The sequence below is a fragment of the Pinus tabuliformis genome, chromosome 2_1 (genome assembly GCF_031772625.1).
Source record: "Pinus tabuliformis cultivar Carrire ecotype Pingquan chromosome 2_1, CPIR1, whole genome shotgun sequence".
In the NCBI taxonomy this organism is placed as follows: domain Eukaryota; kingdom Viridiplantae; phylum Streptophyta; class Pinopsida; order Pinales; family Pinaceae; genus Pinus; species Pinus tabuliformis.
This window is the reverse complement of record NC_142299.1, coordinates 24,700,191-24,722,437: the sequence shown is the minus strand read 5'-3', so window position 1 is coordinate 24,722,437 and position 22,247 is coordinate 24,700,191. Positions and strand designations below refer to the sequence as shown.

General features: G+C 49.1%; 7 pseudogenes; all 7 read left to right on the top strand.

The window, feature by feature from the left end:
* Nucleotides 1–2,243: 2,243 nt before the first annotated feature.
* Nucleotides 2,244–2,362, top strand: LOC149198506 (5S ribosomal RNA; annotated as a pseudogene).
* A 732-nt stretch (nucleotides 2,363–3,094) lies between these two features.
* LOC149198505 (5S ribosomal RNA) lies at nucleotides 3,095–3,213 on the top strand (annotated as a pseudogene).
* Nucleotides 3,214–3,945: 732 nt separating this feature from the next.
* Nucleotides 3,946–4,064, top strand: LOC149198504 (5S ribosomal RNA; annotated as a pseudogene).
* Nucleotides 4,065–13,425: 9,361 nt separating this feature from the next.
* LOC149198503 (5S ribosomal RNA) lies at nucleotides 13,426–13,544 on the top strand (annotated as a pseudogene).
* Nucleotides 13,545–15,979: 2,435 nt separating this feature from the next.
* Nucleotides 15,980–16,098, top strand: LOC149198502 (5S ribosomal RNA; annotated as a pseudogene).
* Nucleotides 16,099–16,654: 556 nt separating this feature from the next.
* LOC149198501 (5S ribosomal RNA) lies at nucleotides 16,655–16,773 on the top strand (annotated as a pseudogene).
* Nucleotides 16,774–18,634: 1,861 nt separating this feature from the next.
* Nucleotides 18,635–18,752, top strand: LOC149198500 (5S ribosomal RNA; annotated as a pseudogene).
* The last annotated feature ends 3,495 nt before the right edge of the window (nucleotides 18,753–22,247 follow it).

The window sequence follows — 22,247 nt, the reverse complement described above, 5'->3', positions numbered from 1 at the left end:
ATCAACCTCCCTTATCAATTTACTAGCCTAAAATCTTTATTCCTAATTGGTCAGCTTATCATATTGAAAGATCTACCGAATCTGACCCGAGAGAGCCTTCTCATACCTCGTAGGGCTAGCTACGAGGTGAAATGGTTTGATGTAGCCTTGAGAGTTTGTCTATCTCAGCCTAGGTGAATTCCAAGCGCTAACAGGCGCCATGCCCTGCGCGTGGCTTGGCGGTCTCCCTTGAAGAGGGGGAGGGGGAGGGGGCGAGATCTTTGCGGGTGCGATCATACCAGCGTTAATGCACTTGTGAAGCAGGAAAGTGTTCCCTCTGCGGACAGAGGAAACCCCTCTAGCCCTAGAGTGGGTCTAGTCACAAACAAGGACAAATCAACAACAATTCTCCTTAAATAGTTCAAGTTAGAGGCCTACCTCAATCGGTGGTCGATGAAGTTCCGTTGCGCTGCGCCAATTTCTGCTTCCTTCTCCTAATGAGTAATCAACCTAAAACAAAGCAAGGAAATACAACAAAGCACATAACCGGATACAACAAAGAACTATTTACCCATAAAGTCAAGAAATCATGAGCTATCTAATACATTGCATATGAGACATATGAAAACATCATTGATTGTATTAAATATGAAATAGAGTAAGCTTACAACCCAGGTCTTGACATCACAAGCCTTCTCAGGAGGGTCGAGCTAGCGTGTTCCTCAAGCATTCACCCTTGAAGATGTATCTCCTAATACAAGTCTCTCTCACTCACAAGTTTCACACAAGATCAAAAGCACTTCACAACCTTCCTCAAGCTCTCAAACAATCCCACACTTGTCACACCAGCTACCTATCAAGCTCACAACACTATCAACAACACTCCAAAGACTAAGAATTCCAAACTAGCAGCTCATAGCAATGGTGAAAGCTTAAATAGGAGAAGGAGTCTCCATGAATGGTGGGAAGATGAGCTTATATCCAAGGAAGGTAGCAAAAATGACAGAACAACCATGCCAGAGAAGGGAGGGCGACATAAATAAGGCCAACAACCAGGTCTGGAGTCATCTGGAAGGCCGGCTGTTAGAACAAACTCGCCCAAACTGAATCATCGCGGGTACATAACTGTTATGCCGCGCTAACATCGCTTCTATATAACGGAGAAGGTCATGTCATCGCGGGAAAATAAAAGCAACAGTCGCGCTGGCTCATGAAATTCGACCATTGCGAGAATCACGTGTACTTCCGCAATGGCAGTGCGTATGGTATATTTTGGAGCACTCATCAGCGCCTTTCTTTGGAAAACAGACGCGATGATGCAGAAACTTTGGCAAAGTGGGTCATTTGGCAACATCAGAGAGCATGAGCATGAATGACTTTGGACTCATGCCACAGTAGGAAGACTGGGATGAAGGCAGTAACAAATTACTGTGTAACAGCGGCTGATCCCATCAGAACTCCGCAGTTAAGCGCGCTTGGGCTAGAGTAGCACTGGGATGGGTGACCTCCCGGAAGTCCTAGTGTTGCACCCTCCCCCTTTTTTGTGCGGGCGCAGCGGAACCAGTGGAAGTGATCCTCGCGGGTGCGATCGCGCCGGCGTCAGTGCGGAACTCCGCGGTTAGGCACGCTTGACGGTTTTATTGGGTCGCATCGCGTGTTTGTCTCGTTTTGCAACGCGGGGCTGCCTATATATTGATGCGCAATGGAATCCCGTGAATGACGAGGTCGCCCGAGCATTAAGGCGGGAGGGGGAGCACCGTTGAGGGAAACAGAGGACTACTCCGAGAAAAACTCGGGAACAGGGCATAGATTCATTACCCTAGTCGGAAGTCACGAGCGGGATCGCAGTGCATTGTGGCAGTGGGTGATGAATCTAGGACCGTTCGCGTCATTGTAGCAAAGGTGACACGGGGGAGAGTAGGTAAGAGGTTTATTAAATCGTATCTACTTTTTGTGGGAATTCAAATTTGGGAAGAACCACGGATCGCGTATGGAAAAGCAACGCGAGCTCCACGCAGCGCCGTCAGTGGTCGCGGAACTTACGCCTTTTTCTCCCCTCTCTCTCTCCTTTTCTTCCCTTCCCCTCTTTGTTCTTCCCCTGGTTCGCTGGCTCCCCGCAGGGCGGGACACGGCGCCAAGTCGGGGAAGAGGGCGAGCTCCCGCACCGTGGCGAATGGCGTCGGACAGAGGGCCATGGGTGGGCGCCATTCCCTGCGCGTGGCTCGATGGTCTCCCTTGAAGAGGGGGAGGGGGCGAGATCTTTGCGGTGCGATCATACCAGCGTTAATGCATCGGATCCCATCAGAACTCCGCAGTTAAGCGTGCTTGGACTAGAGTAGTACTGGGATGGGTGACCTCCCGGGAAGTCCTAGTGTTGCACCCTCCCCCCGTTTTGTGCAGCGCGGCGGAGCCAGTGGAAGTGATCCTCGCGGGTGCGATCGTGCCAGCGTCAATGCGGAACTCCGCGGTTAGGAGCGCTTGACGGTTTTATTGGGTCGCATCGCGTGTTCGCCTCGTTTTGTGACGCGGGGCTGCCTATATATTGATGCGCAATGGAAACCCGCGAATGAGGAGGCCGCCCGAGCATTAAGGGGGGAGGGGGAGCACCACTGAGGGAAACAGAGGACTGCTCCGAGGGAAACTCGGGAACAGGGCACGGATTCATCAACCTAGTCGGAAGTCACGAGCGGGATCGCAGCGCATTGTGGCAGTGGGTGATGAATCTAGGACCGTTCGTGTCACTGTAGCGAAGATGACACGGGGGAGAGTAGGTAAGAGGTTTATTAAATCGTATCTGCTTTTTGTGGGAATTCAAATTTGGGAAGAACCACGGATCGCGCACGGAAAGGCAGCGCGAGCTCCACGCAGCGCCATCGGTGGTTGCGAAATTTACGACTTTTTCTCTCCTCTCTCTCTCCTTTCCTTCCCTTCCCCCCTTCATTCTTCCCCTGGTTCGCTGGCTCCCTGCGGGGAGGGGCGCGCCGCCAAGTCGAGGAAGAGGGCCAGTTCCCGCGCCGCGGCGAACGACGTCGGACAGAGGGCCATGGGTGGGCGCCATGCCCTGCGCGTGGCTCGACGGTCTACCTTGAAGAGGGGGAGGGGGCGAGATCTTTGCGGGTGCGATCATACCAGCATTAATGCACTGAATCCCATCAGAACTTCAGAGTTAGGCGCGCTTGGGCTAGAGTAGGACTGGCATGGGTGACCTCCCGGGAAGTCCTAGTGTTGCACCCTCCCCCCTTTTTGTGCAGCGCGACGGAGCGAGTGGAAGTGATCCTCGCGGGTGCGATCGCGCCGACGTTAGTGTGGAACTCCGCGATTAGGCGTGCTTGACGGTTTTATTGGGTCACGTCACGTGTTCGTCTCGATTTGCGACGCGGGGCTGCCTATATATTGATGCGCAATGGAATCCCGCGAATGAGGAGGTCGCCCGAGCATTAAGGGGGGAGGGGGAGCACCAATGAGGGAAATATAGGACTGCTGCGAGGGAAACTCAGGAACATGGCATGGATTCATCACCTTAGTTGGAAGTCACGAGTGGAATCGCAGTGCATTGCGGCAGTGGGTGATGAATCTAGGACCGTTCGCGTCATTGTAGCGAAGATGACGCAAGGGAGAGTAGGTAAGAGGTTTATTAAATCATATCTGCTTTTTGTGGGAATTCGAATTTTGGAAGAACCACGGATCACGCACGGAAAGGCAGCGCGAGCTCCACGCAGCGTCGTCGGAGGTCGCGGAACTTACGCCTTTTTCTCCCCTCTATCTCTCTTTTCCTTCCCTTCCACCCTTCGTTATTCCACTGGTTCGCTGGCTCCCTGCGGGGCGGGGCACGTCGCCAAGTCGGGGAAGAGGGGGAGGTCCCGCACAGCGGTGAACGGCGTCGGACGGAGGGCCATGGGTGGGCGCTATGCCCTGCGCGTGGCTTGGCGGTCTCCCTTGAAGAGGGGGAGGGGGCGAGATCTTTGCGGGTGTGATCATACCAGCGTTAATGCACTGGATCCCATCAGACCTCCACAGTTAAGCGCACTTGGTTTAGAGTAGCACTAGGATGGAAGACCTCCAGTGAAGCCCTAGTGTTGCACCCTCCCCACTTTTTGTGCGGCGCGGCGGAGCCAATGGAAGTGATCCTCGCGGGTGCGATCGCGCCGGCGTCAGTGCAGAACCACGTGGTTAGGTGCATTTGACGGTTTTATTGGGTCGCGTCGCGTGTTCGTCTCATTTTGCGATGGGGGGCTGCCTATATATTGATGCGCAATGGAATGCCGCGAATGAAGAGATCGCCCGAGCATTAAGGGGGGAGGGGGAGCATCGCTAAGGGAAACAGAGGACTGCTCCGAGGGAAACTCAGGAACAGGGCACGGATTCATCACCCTAGTCGGAAGTCACGAGTAGGATCGCAGCGCATTGCAGCAGTGGCTGATGAATCTAGGACCGTTCGCGTCACTGTAGCGAAGATGACGCGGGGGAGAGTAGGTAAGAGGTTTATTAAATCGTATTTGATTTTTGTGGGAATTCGAATTTGGGAAGAACCACTGATCGCGCACGGAAAGGCAGTGCGAGCTCCACGCAGCGCGAGTTTTCTCCCCTCTCTCTCTCTCTCTCTCCTTTCCTCCCCTTTCCCCCTTCATTCTTCCCCTAGTTCGCTGGGTCCCCGCGGGGAAGGGCGCGCAGCCAAGTTGGGGAAGAGGGCGAGCTCATGCGCCACGGCTAACGGCGTCGGACGGAGGGCCATGGGTGCACTCCATGCCCTGCGCGTGGCTCGATGGTCTCCCTTGAAGAGGGGGAGGGGTCGAGATCTTTTCGGGTGCTATCACACGAGCATTAATGCACCGGATCCCATCAGACCTTCGCAGTTAAGCGCGCTTGGGCTAGAGTATCACAGGGATGGGTGACCTCCCGGGAAGTCCTAGTGTTGCACCCTCCCACCTTTTTGTGCAGCACGGCGGAGCCAGTGGAAGTGATCGTCGTGGGTGTGATCGTGCCGGCGTCTGTGCAGAACTTCGTGCTTAGGCGTGCTTGACGGTTTTATTGGGTCGCGTCGCGTGTTCATCTCGTTTCGCGACGCGGGGCTGCCTATATATTGATGCACAATGGAATCCCGCGAATGAAGAGATCGCCCGAGGATTAAGGGGGGTGGGGGAGCACCGCTGAGGGAAACAGAGGAATGCTCCGAGGGAAACTCGGGAATAGGGCACGGATTCATCACCCTAGTCGGAAGTCACGAGCGGGATCACAGCGCATTGCTGCAGTGGGTGATGAATCTAGGACCGTTCGCATCATTGTAGCGAAGATTACGTGGGGGAGAGTAGGTAAGAGGTTTATTAAATCGTATCTACTTTTTGTGGGAATTCGGATTTGGGAAGAACCACCGATCGCGCACGGAAAGGCAGCGCGAGCTCCACGCAGCACCGTCGGTGGTCGCGGAACTTACGCCTTTTTCTCCCCTCTCCCTCTCTCATTTCCTCCCTGTTGGTAAGGTAAATCCCCTCTGCGGACAGAGGCGATCCCACTAGCCTATCACAGAACTAGCCACAAACAAACCACGCTGCTACGCAAGTTCCTAGTTATGCACCAAAGGTGAATCAAGAAGACTAACTTGGAGTCCAATGCTATGATTGAAGCAGAGTTGATATCCTCGCTCCCTTGCTCCAACAGATCATAACGAATACCTGCACATGCAAAGGAAGAGACAAATACCAACATAAAAACTACCAAGGCACAACTATATTTCAGTCAGAAAGGAAATAAATCAACATATCACCATGATAGATAATGAGATTGGAACTATAATAGCAGTCGCTCATCAATTAATAAACAGGAAAAGTTACAACCATTGTTCTGACGTCGACCCTCCTCCTGGCTGGGCGAGTAACTATGTGTGTCTTGACATGCATCTCTTCTCCGGAAGCATAACCTCTCTAGCACTCACTAGCATTCCTCCAAGAGCTCAACATCTAACACTCCATGACCAATAATCATCACTACTATCACTCAATCACCAAATCACTAGCATAACGCTAACACCAACACTCTCTCCCGCACTAGCACTCACTCTATCTAGCTTGTCCAATGCATAATGACAAGCTTATATAGATGAAGAAGGGAGGAGGATGCGATGAACCGGGACACCTTTCGCGGATTTAGCAAAAGCCATAAAGATGGATAAAGCTCGACAAAAGACTGATTTTCTATCCTCAGAAAAGCTCCATGTAATGAAGGAAACAACAGTCGGACGTGCATTAAGGCAAAAAGCACGACTAAATTTGGTTGGCGCGATTGTTGCTCTAAGATAGAGTGCCAATGGTCGCGCCCTCTTTTGAGGATCTCCATCATTGGCGCGGGTAGGATATTTTGGACTTGCGCCAATGGAAAAAGAGCACTTTTTAGGGATGATTTGCAGAAGGTGTCTTCAGGGAACATGGAGTACATACTCAGGGGAACATAATGCAAGTGTTTTTAGCCCTTGTCACTTCTTATAACTCCCGGAATGAGTCCTCTAAGGTACGACAAGAGGAGTAACAGGGATGGTGACAAATTACTGTGTAACAGATGCCCCCTAAAGCATGAAGTCCGAGAGGTGGAGAGGGGTGAAATGCTTTACCAGAACGCACATAAGAGCACACAAGAGCACATATAGTTACTGCCGCCGAGGAGCTGTATTAAGAGACATGACTGATAGTTCAATTACATGATGTACGTGGCATGGTCGCAGCCATCCATAAGAGAGTACATAAATAATCTGGATCCATAGTATGGATGCAGCCATCTGGTTAGGATCAATGAACTGACTCAGGTATGGTCGCAGCCATCTAGTGAATGAGTCAAGTACCAAGAATCACGCCTGGATTACAATAGACACAATCCAGGGTCTTGCGCTCCATCTCGACCTGAACAAGAGTACAAGTCCAAGCATGTGAATATATGAGCTGAAGTCGAACATGCATGAACATCGCCTGATTACCAGTCAATAATGGAAACTGTTAACAGACGCGAGAGGTACCACCAATAATGACAATGGCCCTCAAGGTACTATAGGTACAATCTACGGCGTGTGAATTAATGAGCTGAAGTCGAACACCCGTAGAATCATTCGATCAGAGGCCAATGATGAAAACCTCACGTCGAACACGAAGAACCTGCCATTGAGGCATGCAGGCTCCAAGGCACCGGAAGGGAGTCTCTAGGTCAACTTCCTGGATAATGAGCTGAAGTCGACAGGGAGTGACCTTGATCGAAGGTGGGCCATAATGTTTCCCACATCATCGACACAAAACAGAGAGATAATTTCGTGAATCAAGATTGTGCGAACTATCAGAGGGAGGTTGTTTATTTGCAGAGGTCAACTTCTCTTGAACATATCGGCGGCACATTAATGGAATTGGCAGTATTTGACATCAATGTATCAAAGGTCATTATGACGAGGCAATGAGTGAATGAGAGGTCAAATAGGGTACCCAAATCCATGGAAGCAAGTGAAAGATATGAGATGAAATATCCCCACCCTGGACACGAAAGCAAAAAGTGCCATGTTCAAGAGCGACATACTGCCGTTATGGTAACAATTATGGTTCAAAAAATTTTTATTTTCCCCCACCATTTCTGGCGAGTACCCCAGTTATTTTTAACAAGCTTGATGGGGATAGCATATGCTTGTGTTGTGACAAAATTCGATGTCATTAAGTTTTAACGAGTCCGACAAAGGAAGAACTCGGCGTCTTTTCTTGTTTAGAGAGTTTGAAAAGACAGCAGAAAAGGAAACTCCAGGGATGTCCTTTTTCATAAAGTTGTGTCTCTCGGGCCCAAAAAAGTATAAAATAATACCCGAAAGAACCGCCCGATCATTACAATCGAGGAGTACTTTTCATGATTAGTGACTTCGACCTGAAAAAGTAAAAAAGTAGTCAAAACCACGTCGTTTCGTAACCACTAACGAGTTTGAAACGACAAAAACCCGGTAATCTTTTTATGTTTTAACGGTCGACAAAAAGAACTTAAAACGACCGCCCCTTATCACCATTTAACGAGTCAAGAGGAGCGACTCGGCAATCTTTTCCTCTTTAAATGGTCAGAAAAGAGCTGAAAGCGGACCTCCATTTTTATTTTCTTTAACGAGTCAAAAAGGGAAAAATACTCGGCAATCTTTTCATATTTTACGAGTCAGAAAAGAGCGTAAAGGCGACTCGTCCTGAAGGAACGAGTGGTATAAGGGATAGCAACTGGTTCCGGTAATGGTGGAACTTTACTTGAAACACGTAAAGGTTAAGAGGCTGGCTAACAAGACCACTCATCGTTGCGGTTCCTCAGGAAAGGAGAAACAACCAAGTGAAAGCATATGATCGGCAAAAAAGATGGTAGCGATGGAATGAAACAACCAGGGCTCATCTAGCAGAATTTTAGCGGATAAAAGGCAATCACGGGATGTAAATGGGGTATGGGTTCATTTTTACACAAGCTTGAACCATAGAGAACTTTGCTTGGATTCGGTTTCATGTTTACACAAGCTTGAAACGAAAAACTATGCTTGGGTTCGGTTTCATGTTTACACAAGCTTGAAACGAAAAACTATGCTTGTTAAAAAAAAATTGTTGCATGCCCCCAGCATGATTATACCAATCGAGATACATGCCCCCCAATCTTCATGGCATTCACAGAGTGGATGGAATGAAGGTTTACTTGGAAAGACTCGATTGGAGGATGCCCCCCGGGCTTCAGTCACGCGCCCGGGTGAGCTGCCGTCATCAGAATGACGGGGTGGGTGCTGGGGCATTTCCTGTGGAAATAAGACCATTTAGGAATGGAAAATGGCTATATGTGAAGTGTGAACCGGGGAATGAAAGTTGGTCTACGACTTTGATCGTTCTTCCTTCATGCGGAAAACACATCACTCTGAAGAGTGAGGACACAATAGCACGTATGCGATAAATATAGTCTCGTCCAAGGAGTAAATTGTAATCTAACGGATCTTGGACTACCATGAGACCCATTTGGATAGTCTTCCCTTCTAACGTGACAGGTACATTGGGAAGAATTCCTAAAGGTCGAGTGACTTCTCGATGGAAACCTATAAGGCTTCGCATCTCAGGCAGAAGCAGTGGGGAACCAAGTGCTTCCCAGGCTGTTGAAGAAAGGATACTCACAGGAGATCCTTCATCAATAATTGTACCAGCCATAACCATGCGATAGACTTGAACTATAATTTGAAATGGTATGGAGGCTGGTAACCGAGGATTGACTAGTTGATCCCAATTAAAGGAAATAACTAGGTTGCTCGGAGGTGGGACTGGATAGACAGCCGGATATGCCTCTAATGGACTTTCTTCCTGTTGTGAAGAAATGAGAGGGATGCTCACTTGATCATTAACGTCTACGTCAATGAATAGAATTTGGACGGTGGGTTCGTCATTCTTGGCAGTGATAACATCATCTGAGGAGGTAACTTCTGAAGGCGAAACTGGGTCACTTGTAATCCGGACCGTTTGACTGTTGTCTGGTTTGGATTCAGATGTAGGATCATCTAGGGGTGGAAGTTCTGAAAGCAAAACCGGGTCACTTGTAAGCCGGACCTTTTGACTTTCGTCTGGTTTAGATTCAGATGTAAGAGCAGCTAAAGATGGAACCTATGTAGGCAAAACCGGGTCACTTGTAAGCTGGACCTTTTGAAAGACCGGGTTACTTGTAAGCTTGAACTGTGGACTTTCGGTTGGTTTGGACTCAGGGGGTTCATCTTTGATGATCAAGTAGTGCGTAGATGATGAATATAAATCACTTGTTCCGACCAGGGACTGGTCTGGAGCAGGATGAGCACAGGTAGGTTCAGGAAGAGAAAGTTGGACCAAAGAGGAATCATGTTTGATCACTTGGTTAGCGGGGAGACGCTCTGCAGGTGTAAAAAGATGCTGATATCCAGCGGGTAGTTAGGTTAAGGAATCCGACAAACTTGCCAAAAGACGGGAAGCTTCATCCATAAGTGGACAAAGGCGAAGGAGATGATTACCTTCACAAAGTCGACAAGGGAAACGAACCTTCCCTTTTCTGTTACCAACTAGTAAGGTATCGTTGATTTGTGACAGCAAGGGGCGAGTCGGGTCACGGGACCATATATCTAGGATCCTGGGAATGCCAGGACAATCAGAAAGAAAATGGTCCCCTTTGCATAATCGACAAGGAGACCGAAGCTTCCGCGGAGGAGCAGAAGGTGGTTCCATTTCTGATAGTTTCGTGGTAGATACAACCTTTCCCTTAGGAGACTTCTTCTTTTTGGTCTTCTTCTTCTTCTTCTTAGCCACCTGGTTAGTGAAATCCAAGGTTTCACCAGGCGAAGTAGAAGATGAGGACGCAGCAATAGGCGAAGAAGGGAAGGGGTCCACCTTAGAATCAACATGGTGTTGTTCGGGTGGAGGAGGTGGTGGTGGGACAGGAGTCATCACACTTGAGACCACAGAGTTTGAAAACAACCATACGGGTAAACCAATGGTCAACCCAGGCAAAGAAAATGTTGCGATATACTAAACACCAACATTTCCAACAGAAGGAAATGGGCGAGGGTACCCATCAGGAGGAACACCTTGGCCGGTGGGCACCGGAAAGGCTGCCATTGAACGAGGAATAACCCTACTCAAGCTAACGCAAACAAAATCTAATTGGGTAGATGTTATCGTGGCCAATAATTTTTAAGACACTGAACTTAACCTTTTCATTTTTTAAGAGTCGAGAAAAGGGTAAAAGATGACTCTAGTCTCCTTCGAATATTTAATGAGCACGAAGTGACAAGACGCTCACAGGCACCTTTTCGTTTAGGGAGTCCGAAAAGGATCAAAAGTGACTGCTCTGGAATTCTAGGTAGAGGGTGTGCCAAACTTTTCGCAAAACCACATAATACTTTTTAGGGTACGGGTGGTCGATCTTCGTGAATGCTGTGTTCACTGCATTGCGAATCGTAGGGCGGCTAACACGGCTTCCTATGGATAAAGGCTTTATTCCTATAGGGGTCTCCCAATATATACTCGACGGTACGTGGGAGCACAGTCCGTATTGGTAGCTACCGTTTCACCGTGGAGGAATCACCCAACCACTCGACGATAAACTACCAGGTTTAACGACGCCGGAACACGTCTCTAACCTAGACCTCTAGAGTGTTTGCGTTATGTTCCAATGCGTTGTTATGTTCATTGAGTTCATTTTAAAGTTTATCTTTGATTATGTTTCAGTTTTTTGGTCCTACCGTATGTGATATCTCGAAAACTTCTTACATGCAAACTATATGCCGAAATTAAATCATTTGATTCGATGAATTCTATCTACAGGAGGGTTGAGATCTTTTTCACAAACGAAATGATCACTTCAACAAAGAACAAAGATCCTAATGCAGCTAATAACAAGAAACGAAATTTTGTCTTTTTTCTTTTCAATAGCAACAAATAACAATAAATGCTAACTACTATAATGCAAGAGATTTTTTGTTTTTCTTTCCTTTAAGATGGCATGATGCATGTAAACAAATTCTAAGAGATATGCACAATCCAAGTTCAGTCAATGAAATAGAACCAATTCTAAAACACAAAATGAACCATGCAAGCAAAGAAAAACACAAAAACTAGTGAACTTCAAAGAGGCTAGAAGTGAAGTATTCAGAGTATAGAAGATCAAGCTTTAACAAAGCACTGGATAAGTGTAGAACAATCAACAAGCTGACTGGATGATCAAGAGACCGAAACTTCCCACAGAAGGCTAGACATGCAAATTCACTGGAAATAAGCAAACAGCTGAGGGATACAGGCTAAAACCAGTCAATCAGAGGTTCAACACAGTTCCAGAGGCTAAAAGAGATATATAAAGAGACTGAATGAGCTTTCCACCCACACACAGGCCAAAATTTACAGAGCTGGCGCGACTGTCAGCCTGCAACTTGCGCTACCACAGAATTGGCGGGAGTTGCTTTTGAGCAACGTGCGCCAACTGGCACGACTGTCAGAGAAATAACCGCGCCAATTAAGCTTGCCAACTAAAAAGATAAAAGATGCGACCTCAGGTCGGGTTGACAGTGCTCAGATGGGTCAAACAGTAAAGAATCAACTCAAAACTGACTCAGGAAGCTCATGCACTCAAGCAAGCAGAAGAAAATTAACATGCAAGACAGAAATCAAAGAGTTACTCCCCAGCGGAGTCGCCAATTTGTTGGTAAGGTAAATCCCCTCTGCGGATAGAGGCGATCCCACTAGCCTATCACAGAACTAGCCACAAACAAACCACGCTGCTACGCAAGTTCCTAGTTATGCACCAAAGGTGAATCAAGAAGACTAACCTGGAGTCCAATGCTATGATTGAAGCAGAGTTGATATCCTCGCTCCCTTGCTCCAACAGATCATAACGAATACCTACACATGCAAAGGAAGAGACAGATACCAACATAAAAACTACCAAGGCACAACTATATTTCAGTCAGAAAGGAAATAAATCAACATATCACCATGATAGATAATGAGCTTGGAACTATAATAGCAGTCGCTCATCAATTAATAAACAGGAAAAGTTACAACCATTGTTCTGACATCAACCCTCCTCCTGGCTGGGCGAGTAACTATGTGTGTCTTGACATGCATCTCTTCTCCGGCAGCATAACCTCTCTACCACTCACTAGCATTCCTCCAAGAGCTCAACATCTAACACTCCATGACCAATAATCATCACTACTATCACTCAATCACCAAATCACTAGCATAACGCTAACACCAACACTCTCTCCCGCACTAGCACTCACTCTATCTAGCTTGTCCAATGCATAATGACAAGCTTATATAGATGAAGAAGGGAGGAGGATGCGATGAACCGGGACACCTTTCGCGGATTTAGCAAAAGCCATAAAGATGGATAAAGCTCGACAAAAGACTGATTTTATATCCTCAGAAAAGCTCCATGTAATGAAGGAAACAACAGTCGGACGTGCATTAAGGCAAAAAGCACGACTAAATTTGGTTGGTGCGACTGTTGCTCTAAGATAGAGCGCCAATGGTCGTGCCCTCTTTTGAGGATCTCCATCATTGGCGCGGATAGGATACTGTGGACTTGCGCCAATGGAAAAAGAGCACTTTTTAGGGATGATCTGCAGAAGGTGTCTTCAGGGAACATGGAGTACATACTCAGGGGAACATAATGCAAGTGTTTTTAGCCCTTGTCACTTCTTATAACTCCCGGAATGAGTCCTCTAAGGTACGACAAGAGGAGTAACAGGGATGGTGACAAATTACTGTGTAACACTCCCCTTTCCCCCTTCGTTCTTCCCCTGGTTCGCTAGCTCCCCGCGGGGCGGGGAGCGCCGCCAAGTCGGGGAACAGGGCGAGATCCCTGGCTGCGGCGAACGACGTCGGACGGAGGGCCTTGGGTGGGTGCCATGCCCTGCGCGTGGCTCAGCGGTCTCCCTTGAAGAGGGTGAGGGGGCAAGATCTTTGCGGGGGCCATCACACCAGTGTTAATGCACCGGATACCATCAGACCTCCGCAGTTAAGCGCGCTTGGGCTAGAGTAGCACTGGGATGGGTGACCTCCCGTGAAGTCCCAGTGTTGCACCCTCCCACCATTTTGTGCGGCGTGATGGAGCCAGTGGAAGTGATCCTTGCGTGTGCGATTACGCCGGTGTCAGTGCGGAACTCCGCTGTTAGGCGCGCTTGACGGTTTTATTGGGTTGTGTCGCGTGTTCGTCTCGTTTTGCTATGTGGGGCTGCCTATATATTGATATGCAATGGAATCCCGCGAATGAAGATATCGCCCGAGCATTAAGGGGGGAGGGGGATCACCGCTGAGGGAAACAGAGGACTGCTCCGAGGGAAACTCGGGAACAGGGCACGGATTCATCACCCTAGTCGGAAGTCACGAGCGGGATCGCAGCGCATTGCGGCAGTAGGTTATGAATCTAGGACCGTTCGCATCACTCTAGCGAAGATGACGCGAGGGAGAGCAGGTAAGAGGTTTATTAAATCGTATCTGCATTTTGTGGGAATTCAAATTTGGAAAGAACCACGGATCGCGCACGGAAAGGCAGCGCGAGCTCCACGCAGAGCCGTTGGAGGTCACGAAACTTACTCCTTTTTCTCCCATCTCTCTCTCCTTTCCTCCCCTTTCCCCCTCCGTTCTTCCCCTGGTTCGCTGGCTACCCGCGGGGCGGGGAGCGCCGCCAAGTCGGGGAACAGGGCGAGCTCCCGGGCCGCGACGAACGGTGTCTGACGGAGGGCCTTGGGTAGGCGCCATGCCCTGCGCGTGGCTCAGCGGTCTCCCTTGAAGAGGGGGAGGGGGCAAGATCTTTGTGGGGGCCATCCCACCAGTGTTAATGCACCGTATCCCATCAGACCTCCGCAGTTAAGCGCGCTTGGACTAGAGTAACACTGGGATGGGTGACCTCCCGTGAAGTCCCAGTGTTGCACCCTCCCCCCTTTTTGTGCGGCGCGACAGAGCCAGTGGAAGTGATCCTCGTGGGTGCGATTGCGCCGATGTCAGTGCGAAACTCCGCAGTTAGGCACGCTTGACGATTTTATTGGGTTGCGTCGCGTGTTCGTCTCGTTTTGCTACGCGGGGATGCCTATATATTGATGCGCAATGGAATCCCGCGAATGAAGATATCGTCCAAGCATTAAGGGGGGAGGGGGATCACCGCTGAGGGAAACAAAGGACTGCTCCGAGGGAAACTCGGGAAAAGGGCACGGATTCATCACCCTAGTCGATAGTCACGAGCGGGATCGCAGCGCATTGTGGCAGTAGGTGATGAATCTAGGACCATTCACGTCACTCTAGCGAAGATGACGCGAGGGAGAGTAGGTAAGAGGTTTATTAAATCGTATCTGCATTTTGTGGGAATTCGAATTTGGGAAGAACCGCGGATCGTGCACGGAAAGGCAGCTCGAGCTCCACGCAGCGCCGTCAGAGGTCGTGGAACTTATGTCTTTTTCTCCCCTCCCTCTCTCTCCTTTCCTCCCCTTTCCCCCTTCGTTCTTCCCCTCGTTCGCTGGCTCCCTGCAGGGCGGGGCGCGTCGCCAAGTCGGGGAACAGGGCTAGCTCCCGCACCGCGGCAAATGGCGTCGGACGGAGGGCCTTGGGCGGGCGCCATGCCCTACTCGTGGCTCGGCGGTCTCCCTTGAAGTGGGGGAGGGGGCGAGATCTTTGCGGGTGTGATCACACGAACGTTAATGCACCAGATCCCATCATACCTCCACAGTTAAGCGCGCTTGGGATAGAGTAGCACTGGGATGGGTGACCTCCCGTGAAGTCCTAGTGTTGCACCCTCCCCCCTTTTTGTCCGGCGCAGCGGAGCCAATGGAAGTGATCCTCGCGGGTGCGATCACGTCGGCGTCAGTGCGGAACTCCGCGGTTAGGCGCGCTTGACGGTTTTATTGGGTCGCGTCGCGTGTTCGTCTCATTTTGCGACGCGAGGTGCCTATATATTGATGCGCAATGGAATCCAACGAATGAGGAGGTCACCTGAGCATTAAGGGGGGATGGAGAACACCGCTGAGGGAAACAGAGGACTGCTCCGAGGGAAACTCGGGAACAGGGCACGGATTCATCACCCTAGTTGGAAGTCACGAGCGGGATCGCAGCGCATTGCGGCAGTGGGTTATGAATCTAGGACCGTTCGCGTCACTGTAGCAAAGATGATGTGCGGGAGAGTAGGTAAGAGATTTATTAAATCATATCTACTTTTTGTGGGAATTCGAATTTGGGAAGAACAACAGATCGCGCACGGATAGGCAGCGCGAGCTCCACGCAGCGCCATGGGTGGTTGCGGAACTTACACCTTTTTCTCCCATCTCTCTCTCATTTCCTCCCCTTTCCCCCTTTGTTCTTCCCCTAGTTCACTGGCTCCCCGCGGGGCGAGGCGTGCCGCCAAGTCGGGGAAGAGGGCGAGCTCCAGCGCCGCGGTGAACGACATCGGACAGAGGGCCATGGGTGGGCGCCATGCCCTGCTCGTGGCTCGGCGATATCCCTTGAAGAGGGGGAGGGGGCAAGATCTTTGCGTGTGTGATCACACCAGCGTTAATGCACCAGATCCCATCAGACCTTCGCAGTTAAGCGCGCTTGGGCTGGAGTAGCACTGGGATGGGTGACCTCCCGGGAAGTCCTAGTGTTGCACCCTCCCCCCTTTTTGTGCGGTATGGCTGAGCTAGTGGAAGTTATCCTCACGGGTACAATTGCACCGGCGTCAGTGTCGAACTCCGCGATTAGGCGCGCTTGACGTTTTTATTGGGTCGCGTCGCGTGTTCATCTCGTTTTGCGACGTGGGGCTACCTATATGTTGATGCGCAATGGAATCCCGCGAATGAAGAGATCGCCAGAGCATTAAGGGGGGAGGGGGAGCACCGTTGAAGGAAACAGAGAACTACTACGAGGGAAACTCGGGAACAGGGCACGGATTCATCACCCTAGTCGGAAGTCACGAGTGGGATTGCAGCACATTGCGGCAGTGAGTGATGAATCTAGGACCGTTCGCGTCACTGTAGCAAAGATGACGCGAGGGAGAGTAGGTAAGAGGTTTATTAAATCGTATCTTCTTTTTGTGGGAATTCGAATTTGGGAAGAACCGCGGATCGCACACGGAAAGGCAGCGTGAGCTCCATGCAACGCCGTCAGTGGTCGCGGAACTTACGGCTCGACGGTCTCCCTTGAAGAGGGGGAGGGGGCGAGATCTTTATGGGTGTGATCATACCAACGTTAATGCACCGGATCCCATCAGACCTCCGCAGTTAAGCGCTCTTGGGCTATAGTAGCACTGGGATGGGTGACCTCCCGGGAAGTCCTAGTGTTGCACCCTCACCCCTTTTTGTGCGGCGCGACGGAGCCAGTGGAAGTGATCCTCGCGGATGCGATCACACCGGCGTCAGTGCGGAACTCCGCGGTTAGGCGCGCTTGACGGTTTTATTGGGTTGCATTCGTCTTGTTTTGCGACGTGGGGCTACCTATATATTGATCCGCAATGGAATCCCATGAATGAAGAGATCGCCCAAGCATCAAGGGGGGAGGGGTGTTACGCAGTAATTTGTCACTGTCTCCCTGTCAGTCTCCCTAATGTCTCATGGAACCAAATGCACCATGCTCATGCTCTCTAAACTGGCCAAATGACCCACTTTTCCAAAGTTTACTGCATCAACGCGTCTGTTATTACAATAACCACGCTGACAGGCGGCTTATAGTGTTACTGGTGCGCTGCCAGCGCGAAAGCACACGGGTTTCCCGCGTTGGTCGAATTTTGTGCGCCAGCGCATCCTATGAAAGTATTAAGCCGCGCTGACACAGCCTTCATTGTTATTGTGATGCGCTGTCAGCGCGTCAGTTCAGTGTTGCACCCGCGCTGATCCAGTTTGAGCGAATTTGTTCCAACAGCCAGCCTTCCAGATAATTCCAGGCCTGGTTGTTAGCCTTGTGAGTGTCGCCCTCCTTTCTATGGCATGTCTGTTCGTCATTTGGAACCACCTTCCTTGAAGATAAGCTTGTCCTCCCACCATTCATGGAGACTCCTTCTCTACTTAAACCTCCACCATTACCATGAGCAGCTAGTTTGGATAGTGTGGAATTCATAGTGCTTGGATTGCTGCTATTGGTAGGTAGTTGGTGTGACAAGTGTGGTTTTGTTAGAGGAAGCTCAAGGAAGGTTGTGAGTATTGCTTGTGTGAGAGAGAACTTTTGTATTGGGAGAACTTACCTCCAAGGGTGAATGCTTAAGAGACTTGCTGGCTGGACCCTCAAGAGAAGGACTCAGCGTCAGAACATTGGTTGTACCTTTCTCTGTTATTGATTTAATAATAGATGACTACTGTTATGGTTCCATTCTCATTTGTCTTGCAATGGTTAATGTGAATTACATCCTTTCTGACTGATGTATAATTGCTTTTATTAGATTTCACGCTTGTGTTTGTCTGTCTCTTCGTGTGTGCAGGTATCTATTCACGGAGATCGTGGAAGATCGTGACCGGCCAGAGCGAAGGAGCGGGAGCGGCATCTCTTCATCAAACAATAGCGTTGGAATCCAAGTAGGTGTCCTTTGCCTCTTGTTTATTTGCAATTAGGAACTTGCACAGTAGCATTGATTGATTGTTGCTAGACCCATTCTGGGCTAGTAGGGATCGCCTCTATCCGTAGAGGGGATTTACCTCTCCAACAAGGGGAGCACCAATGAGGGAAACAGAGGACTACTCTGAGGGAAACTCGGCAATGGGGCACGGATTCATCAGCCTAGTCGGAAGTCACGAGCGGGATCGCAACGCATTGCGGTAGTGGGTGATGAATCTAGGACCGTTCGCGTCACTGTAGCAAAGATGACGCGAGGGAGAGTAGGTAAGAGGTTTAAATCATATATGCTTTTGTGGGAATTCGAATTTGGGAAGAACTACGGATCACGCACGAAAAGGCAGCGCGAGCTCCACGCAACGCCGTCGATGATCACGAAACTTACGCCTTTTTCTCCCCTCTCTCTCTCTCCTTTCCTTCCCTTCCCCCTTCATTCTTCCCCTGCTTCACTGGCTCCCCCCGAGGCGGGGCGCACCACCAAGTCAGGGAAGAGGGCGAGCTCCTACGCCACAGCGAACGGCTTCGGACGGAGGGCCATGGATGGGCGCCATGCCCTGCACGTGGCTTGGCGATCTCCCTTGAAGAGGGGGAGTGGGCGAGATCTTTGCGGGTGCGATCATACCAGTGTTAATGCATCAGATCCCATCAGAACTCCGTAGTTAAGTGTGCTTGGGCTAGAGTAGTACTGGGATGGGTGACCTCCCTGGAAGTCCTATGTTGCACCCTCCACCCTTTTTGTGCGGCTTGGTGGAGCCATTGGAAGTGATCCTTGCGGGTGTGATCACGCGGGCGTCAGTGCGGAACGCCGCTCTTAGGCGTGCTTGACGGTTTTATTGGGTCGTGTCACATGTTCGTCTTGTTTTGCGACGTGGGTCTACCTATATATTGATCTGCAATGGAATCCCACGAATGAAGAGATAACCCGAGCATTAAGGGGGGAGGGGGAGCACCACTGAGGGAAACAGAGGACTGCTCTGAGGGAAACTCGGGAATGGGGCACAGATTCATCACCCTAGTCGGAAGTCACGAGTGGGATCGCAGCGCATTGCGGCAGTGAGTGATGAATCTGGGACTGTTCGCGTCACTGTAGCAAAGATGACATGGGGGAGAGTAGGTAAGAGGTTTAAATCATATATGCTTTTGTGGGAATTCGAAATTGGGAAGAACCGTGGATCGTGCACGGAAAGGCAGCGCGAGCTCCACGCAGCGCTGTCGGTGGTCATGGAACTTACGCCTTTTTCTCCCCTCTCTCTCTTTCTCTCCTTTCCTTCCCTTTCCCCCTTCGTTCTTCCCCTGGTTCGCTGGCTCCCCACAGGGCGGGGCATGCCACCAAGTCAGGGAAGAGGGCGAGCTCCCGCGCCGCGGTGAATGGCTTTAGACGGACGGCCATGGATGGGCGGATGCACTGCGTGTGGCTCGGCGGTCTCCCTTGAAGAAGGGGAGGGGGCGAGATCTTTGTGGGTGGGATCATACAAGCATTAATGGACCAGATCCCATCAGAACTCCTCAGTTAAGCACACTTCGGCTAGAGTAGTACTTGTTACAGGGAAAAGTGTCTATTTAGAACTGCTCTATCCCACTAAGGTGTGATAGCTGCCTTAGAAACAAACAGAAAAAAACTACTTTTGTTTTTCCTTTATGAATTATAGATAGAGAGGAATAGAAAGACCAACCTCTGTCTTGCGCTAATCCTTCGATTCGATCCCTCTCTTATTTGATAGTCCTCAGCTACCTGCTCCCTTGCACGCCCAGCTTCACAAAGTACCTGTAAGATCACAGAAGCATAGCACAATACAAAGACATGGATCTATAATCATAAACAATCTAGGATCAGATGTAAATTGACCATACAAATGTAACAAGCATCAATGATACAAAAGCATGGAGGAAAACTCAAATAGCTTTTATTGATAAACAAGAAAATATCCAGGAGGAGTTACAACCAATTGTTCCGACCCAGCATCAACCTCCCAGCAAAGAAGACCCTCTTCACCTCAAACAAAGCTTAGATCACCCAACAATCTGATGTTTGTCTCTAGAAACCAACCGTAATTCCTTACGATATGCAAAATTCCAGCCTCTGGATCTCTGGGATGAGGGATCCATATATAGATATCTGTAAGGGGGATGAGTCAGCTTGTGATTTGATTAATGTCTTCTCTCTGACAGTTCTTGCTTCCACTTGCAGACTGAGGGCCTCTTACTCATCCTTGGTCGAATTCAGTGAGGCAAGTGTCACAGGAGAAGATTCTGGAAGCTTCCATTGCCTCTCCACCTCGCGGAATGACACTGCCATTTGTCATTTCTCGCCCATCGCACCCCACAGAAGGGACTTTTGAAATGCAACGCACCCTCACAGTGTATTTAGGTGAGATGCAACGCACTTAGCCAATGGAGCAGCTACAATGATCCTGTTTTGACCAATTCTGAGTAGTTTCTCATGGAGAACTTCTGGGAGAAGCTGTAATCTGTTGACCTTGTTCCTTTAGGGGTTAGAACAACACTTTTAGGGACTTAGGAGCCCTTGGTTTATGGACATTTCATGCTTGGGGTTGTAGGGCACAAAAATGTCTATAACAGTTGCCCCCTAAAGTATGAGGTCGTTAACCTTTTGGTGTCAGGTGAAATGCTTTATTATGAGGATCCGAAGTTCTTTCAATGCTGGGAGGAGACCTGTAATAAGATACAATACAATACATTATCTTCATAATATTTTCATGATCTAGTTGAGGCGGGCATTCCCATGCTCAGCTTTATAAATTCATTTTCATGTACATAGGACAGACAATCGTCTGAGTGTAGACTGATGATTCTGATAGAGCCATCATCCTTTTGAGTGGATGATTATTTTTGTGGCAATGATGTACATTTAATGTCTTTATTTCCTTGAATATATATCGCAGCCCGGATGGATGAAACTAGATCCGGGGTCTTCAATCTCGTCCGATCTTCACTCGAAGTACAAGTCGATCCATGTGAGAAATGTTCTGAAGTTGAACATGGAAAGACATCGCTTGTTTACCAGTCAATGATGTAAACTGTTAACAAGCGCGAGAGGAATCACCGATAATGATAATGACCCTCAAGGTACTGCAGTACAATTCACGTGGTGTGAATAAAGGACTTGGCGTCGAACACCACGCAAAATCTTTCGGTCGAAGGCCATTGATGTAAACCTGTCGCCGGAAGTGAGAAACTTACCATTGAGGCATGCAAGCTTCAAAGTACTGAATGGGGTGTTCCTAGATCAACTTCTCAGATAATGAGCTGATGTCGACAAGAAGTGATCCGTCACAGGAGGGCCTTAATGAATCCCACATCAATGACACGGAACAGAGAAAATGATTTTAATGGAGGTGAAAACGATCTGGTGATATAAGGTTCAGGGTGGCGGTCATGAAAGAATGGAGTATAATGTATGGTAGTGGGTGAGACACAGGTGAATTCACTGAATGACTTCTCTTGAACATATCGGCGACACTGATGTGATGGATTGATAGCATTAACCCCCAATGTGGATGTTATGGCGTGACCATGGTGATGTGACCGGTGAATGAAACAACCCAACCCAACTCGGACACGGAGTGAAGTGTCATGTTCAAGAGCGACTTGCTACCAACAAAGTTTCTTTGAGTTTTCTTCCCAATTTTTCCCAGTCATTGCTGACCAGTACCTCTTTATTTTTGTCCAACTTGAGGAGGATAACATATGCTTGTTCTATAATTTGACCTTCGGGCAAACCCATCGCTATGTTTTAACGAGCCTAGCGATAGTGAAACTCATTCTCGTCTATAGACAAGTTTGTTGCTATTAATATTTTTAACGAGTTTAACGACAAAGATAACTCGGTCCTTTTCAATTTTAGAGAGTCTGAAAAGGAACGTAAAGGTAACTCCAAAATTCCTTTTTCGTCATCTAATCCCTTAAGTCCAAAAAAGTATAAAACAATACAGAAGGGATGAATTTTTGATACTTTTAACGAGCCGAACAAAACAAGCGCTCGATCTTTTTGTGTAATAATCCCTCGGGTCCAAAAAGATTAAAATCTAGAGGAGAGATAACACTTCCTGTCTCTTTAACGAGCTGGAGAGGCCAATGGCTCTGCAATCTTTTCATATTTTACGAGTCATTTGAAAAGAGCTTAAAGGAGACTCGGCTTTTGAGGAACGAGTGATAAAACGGGTAGCAGCTGATTCTAGGTAAGGTTTGGAATTTTCCAAT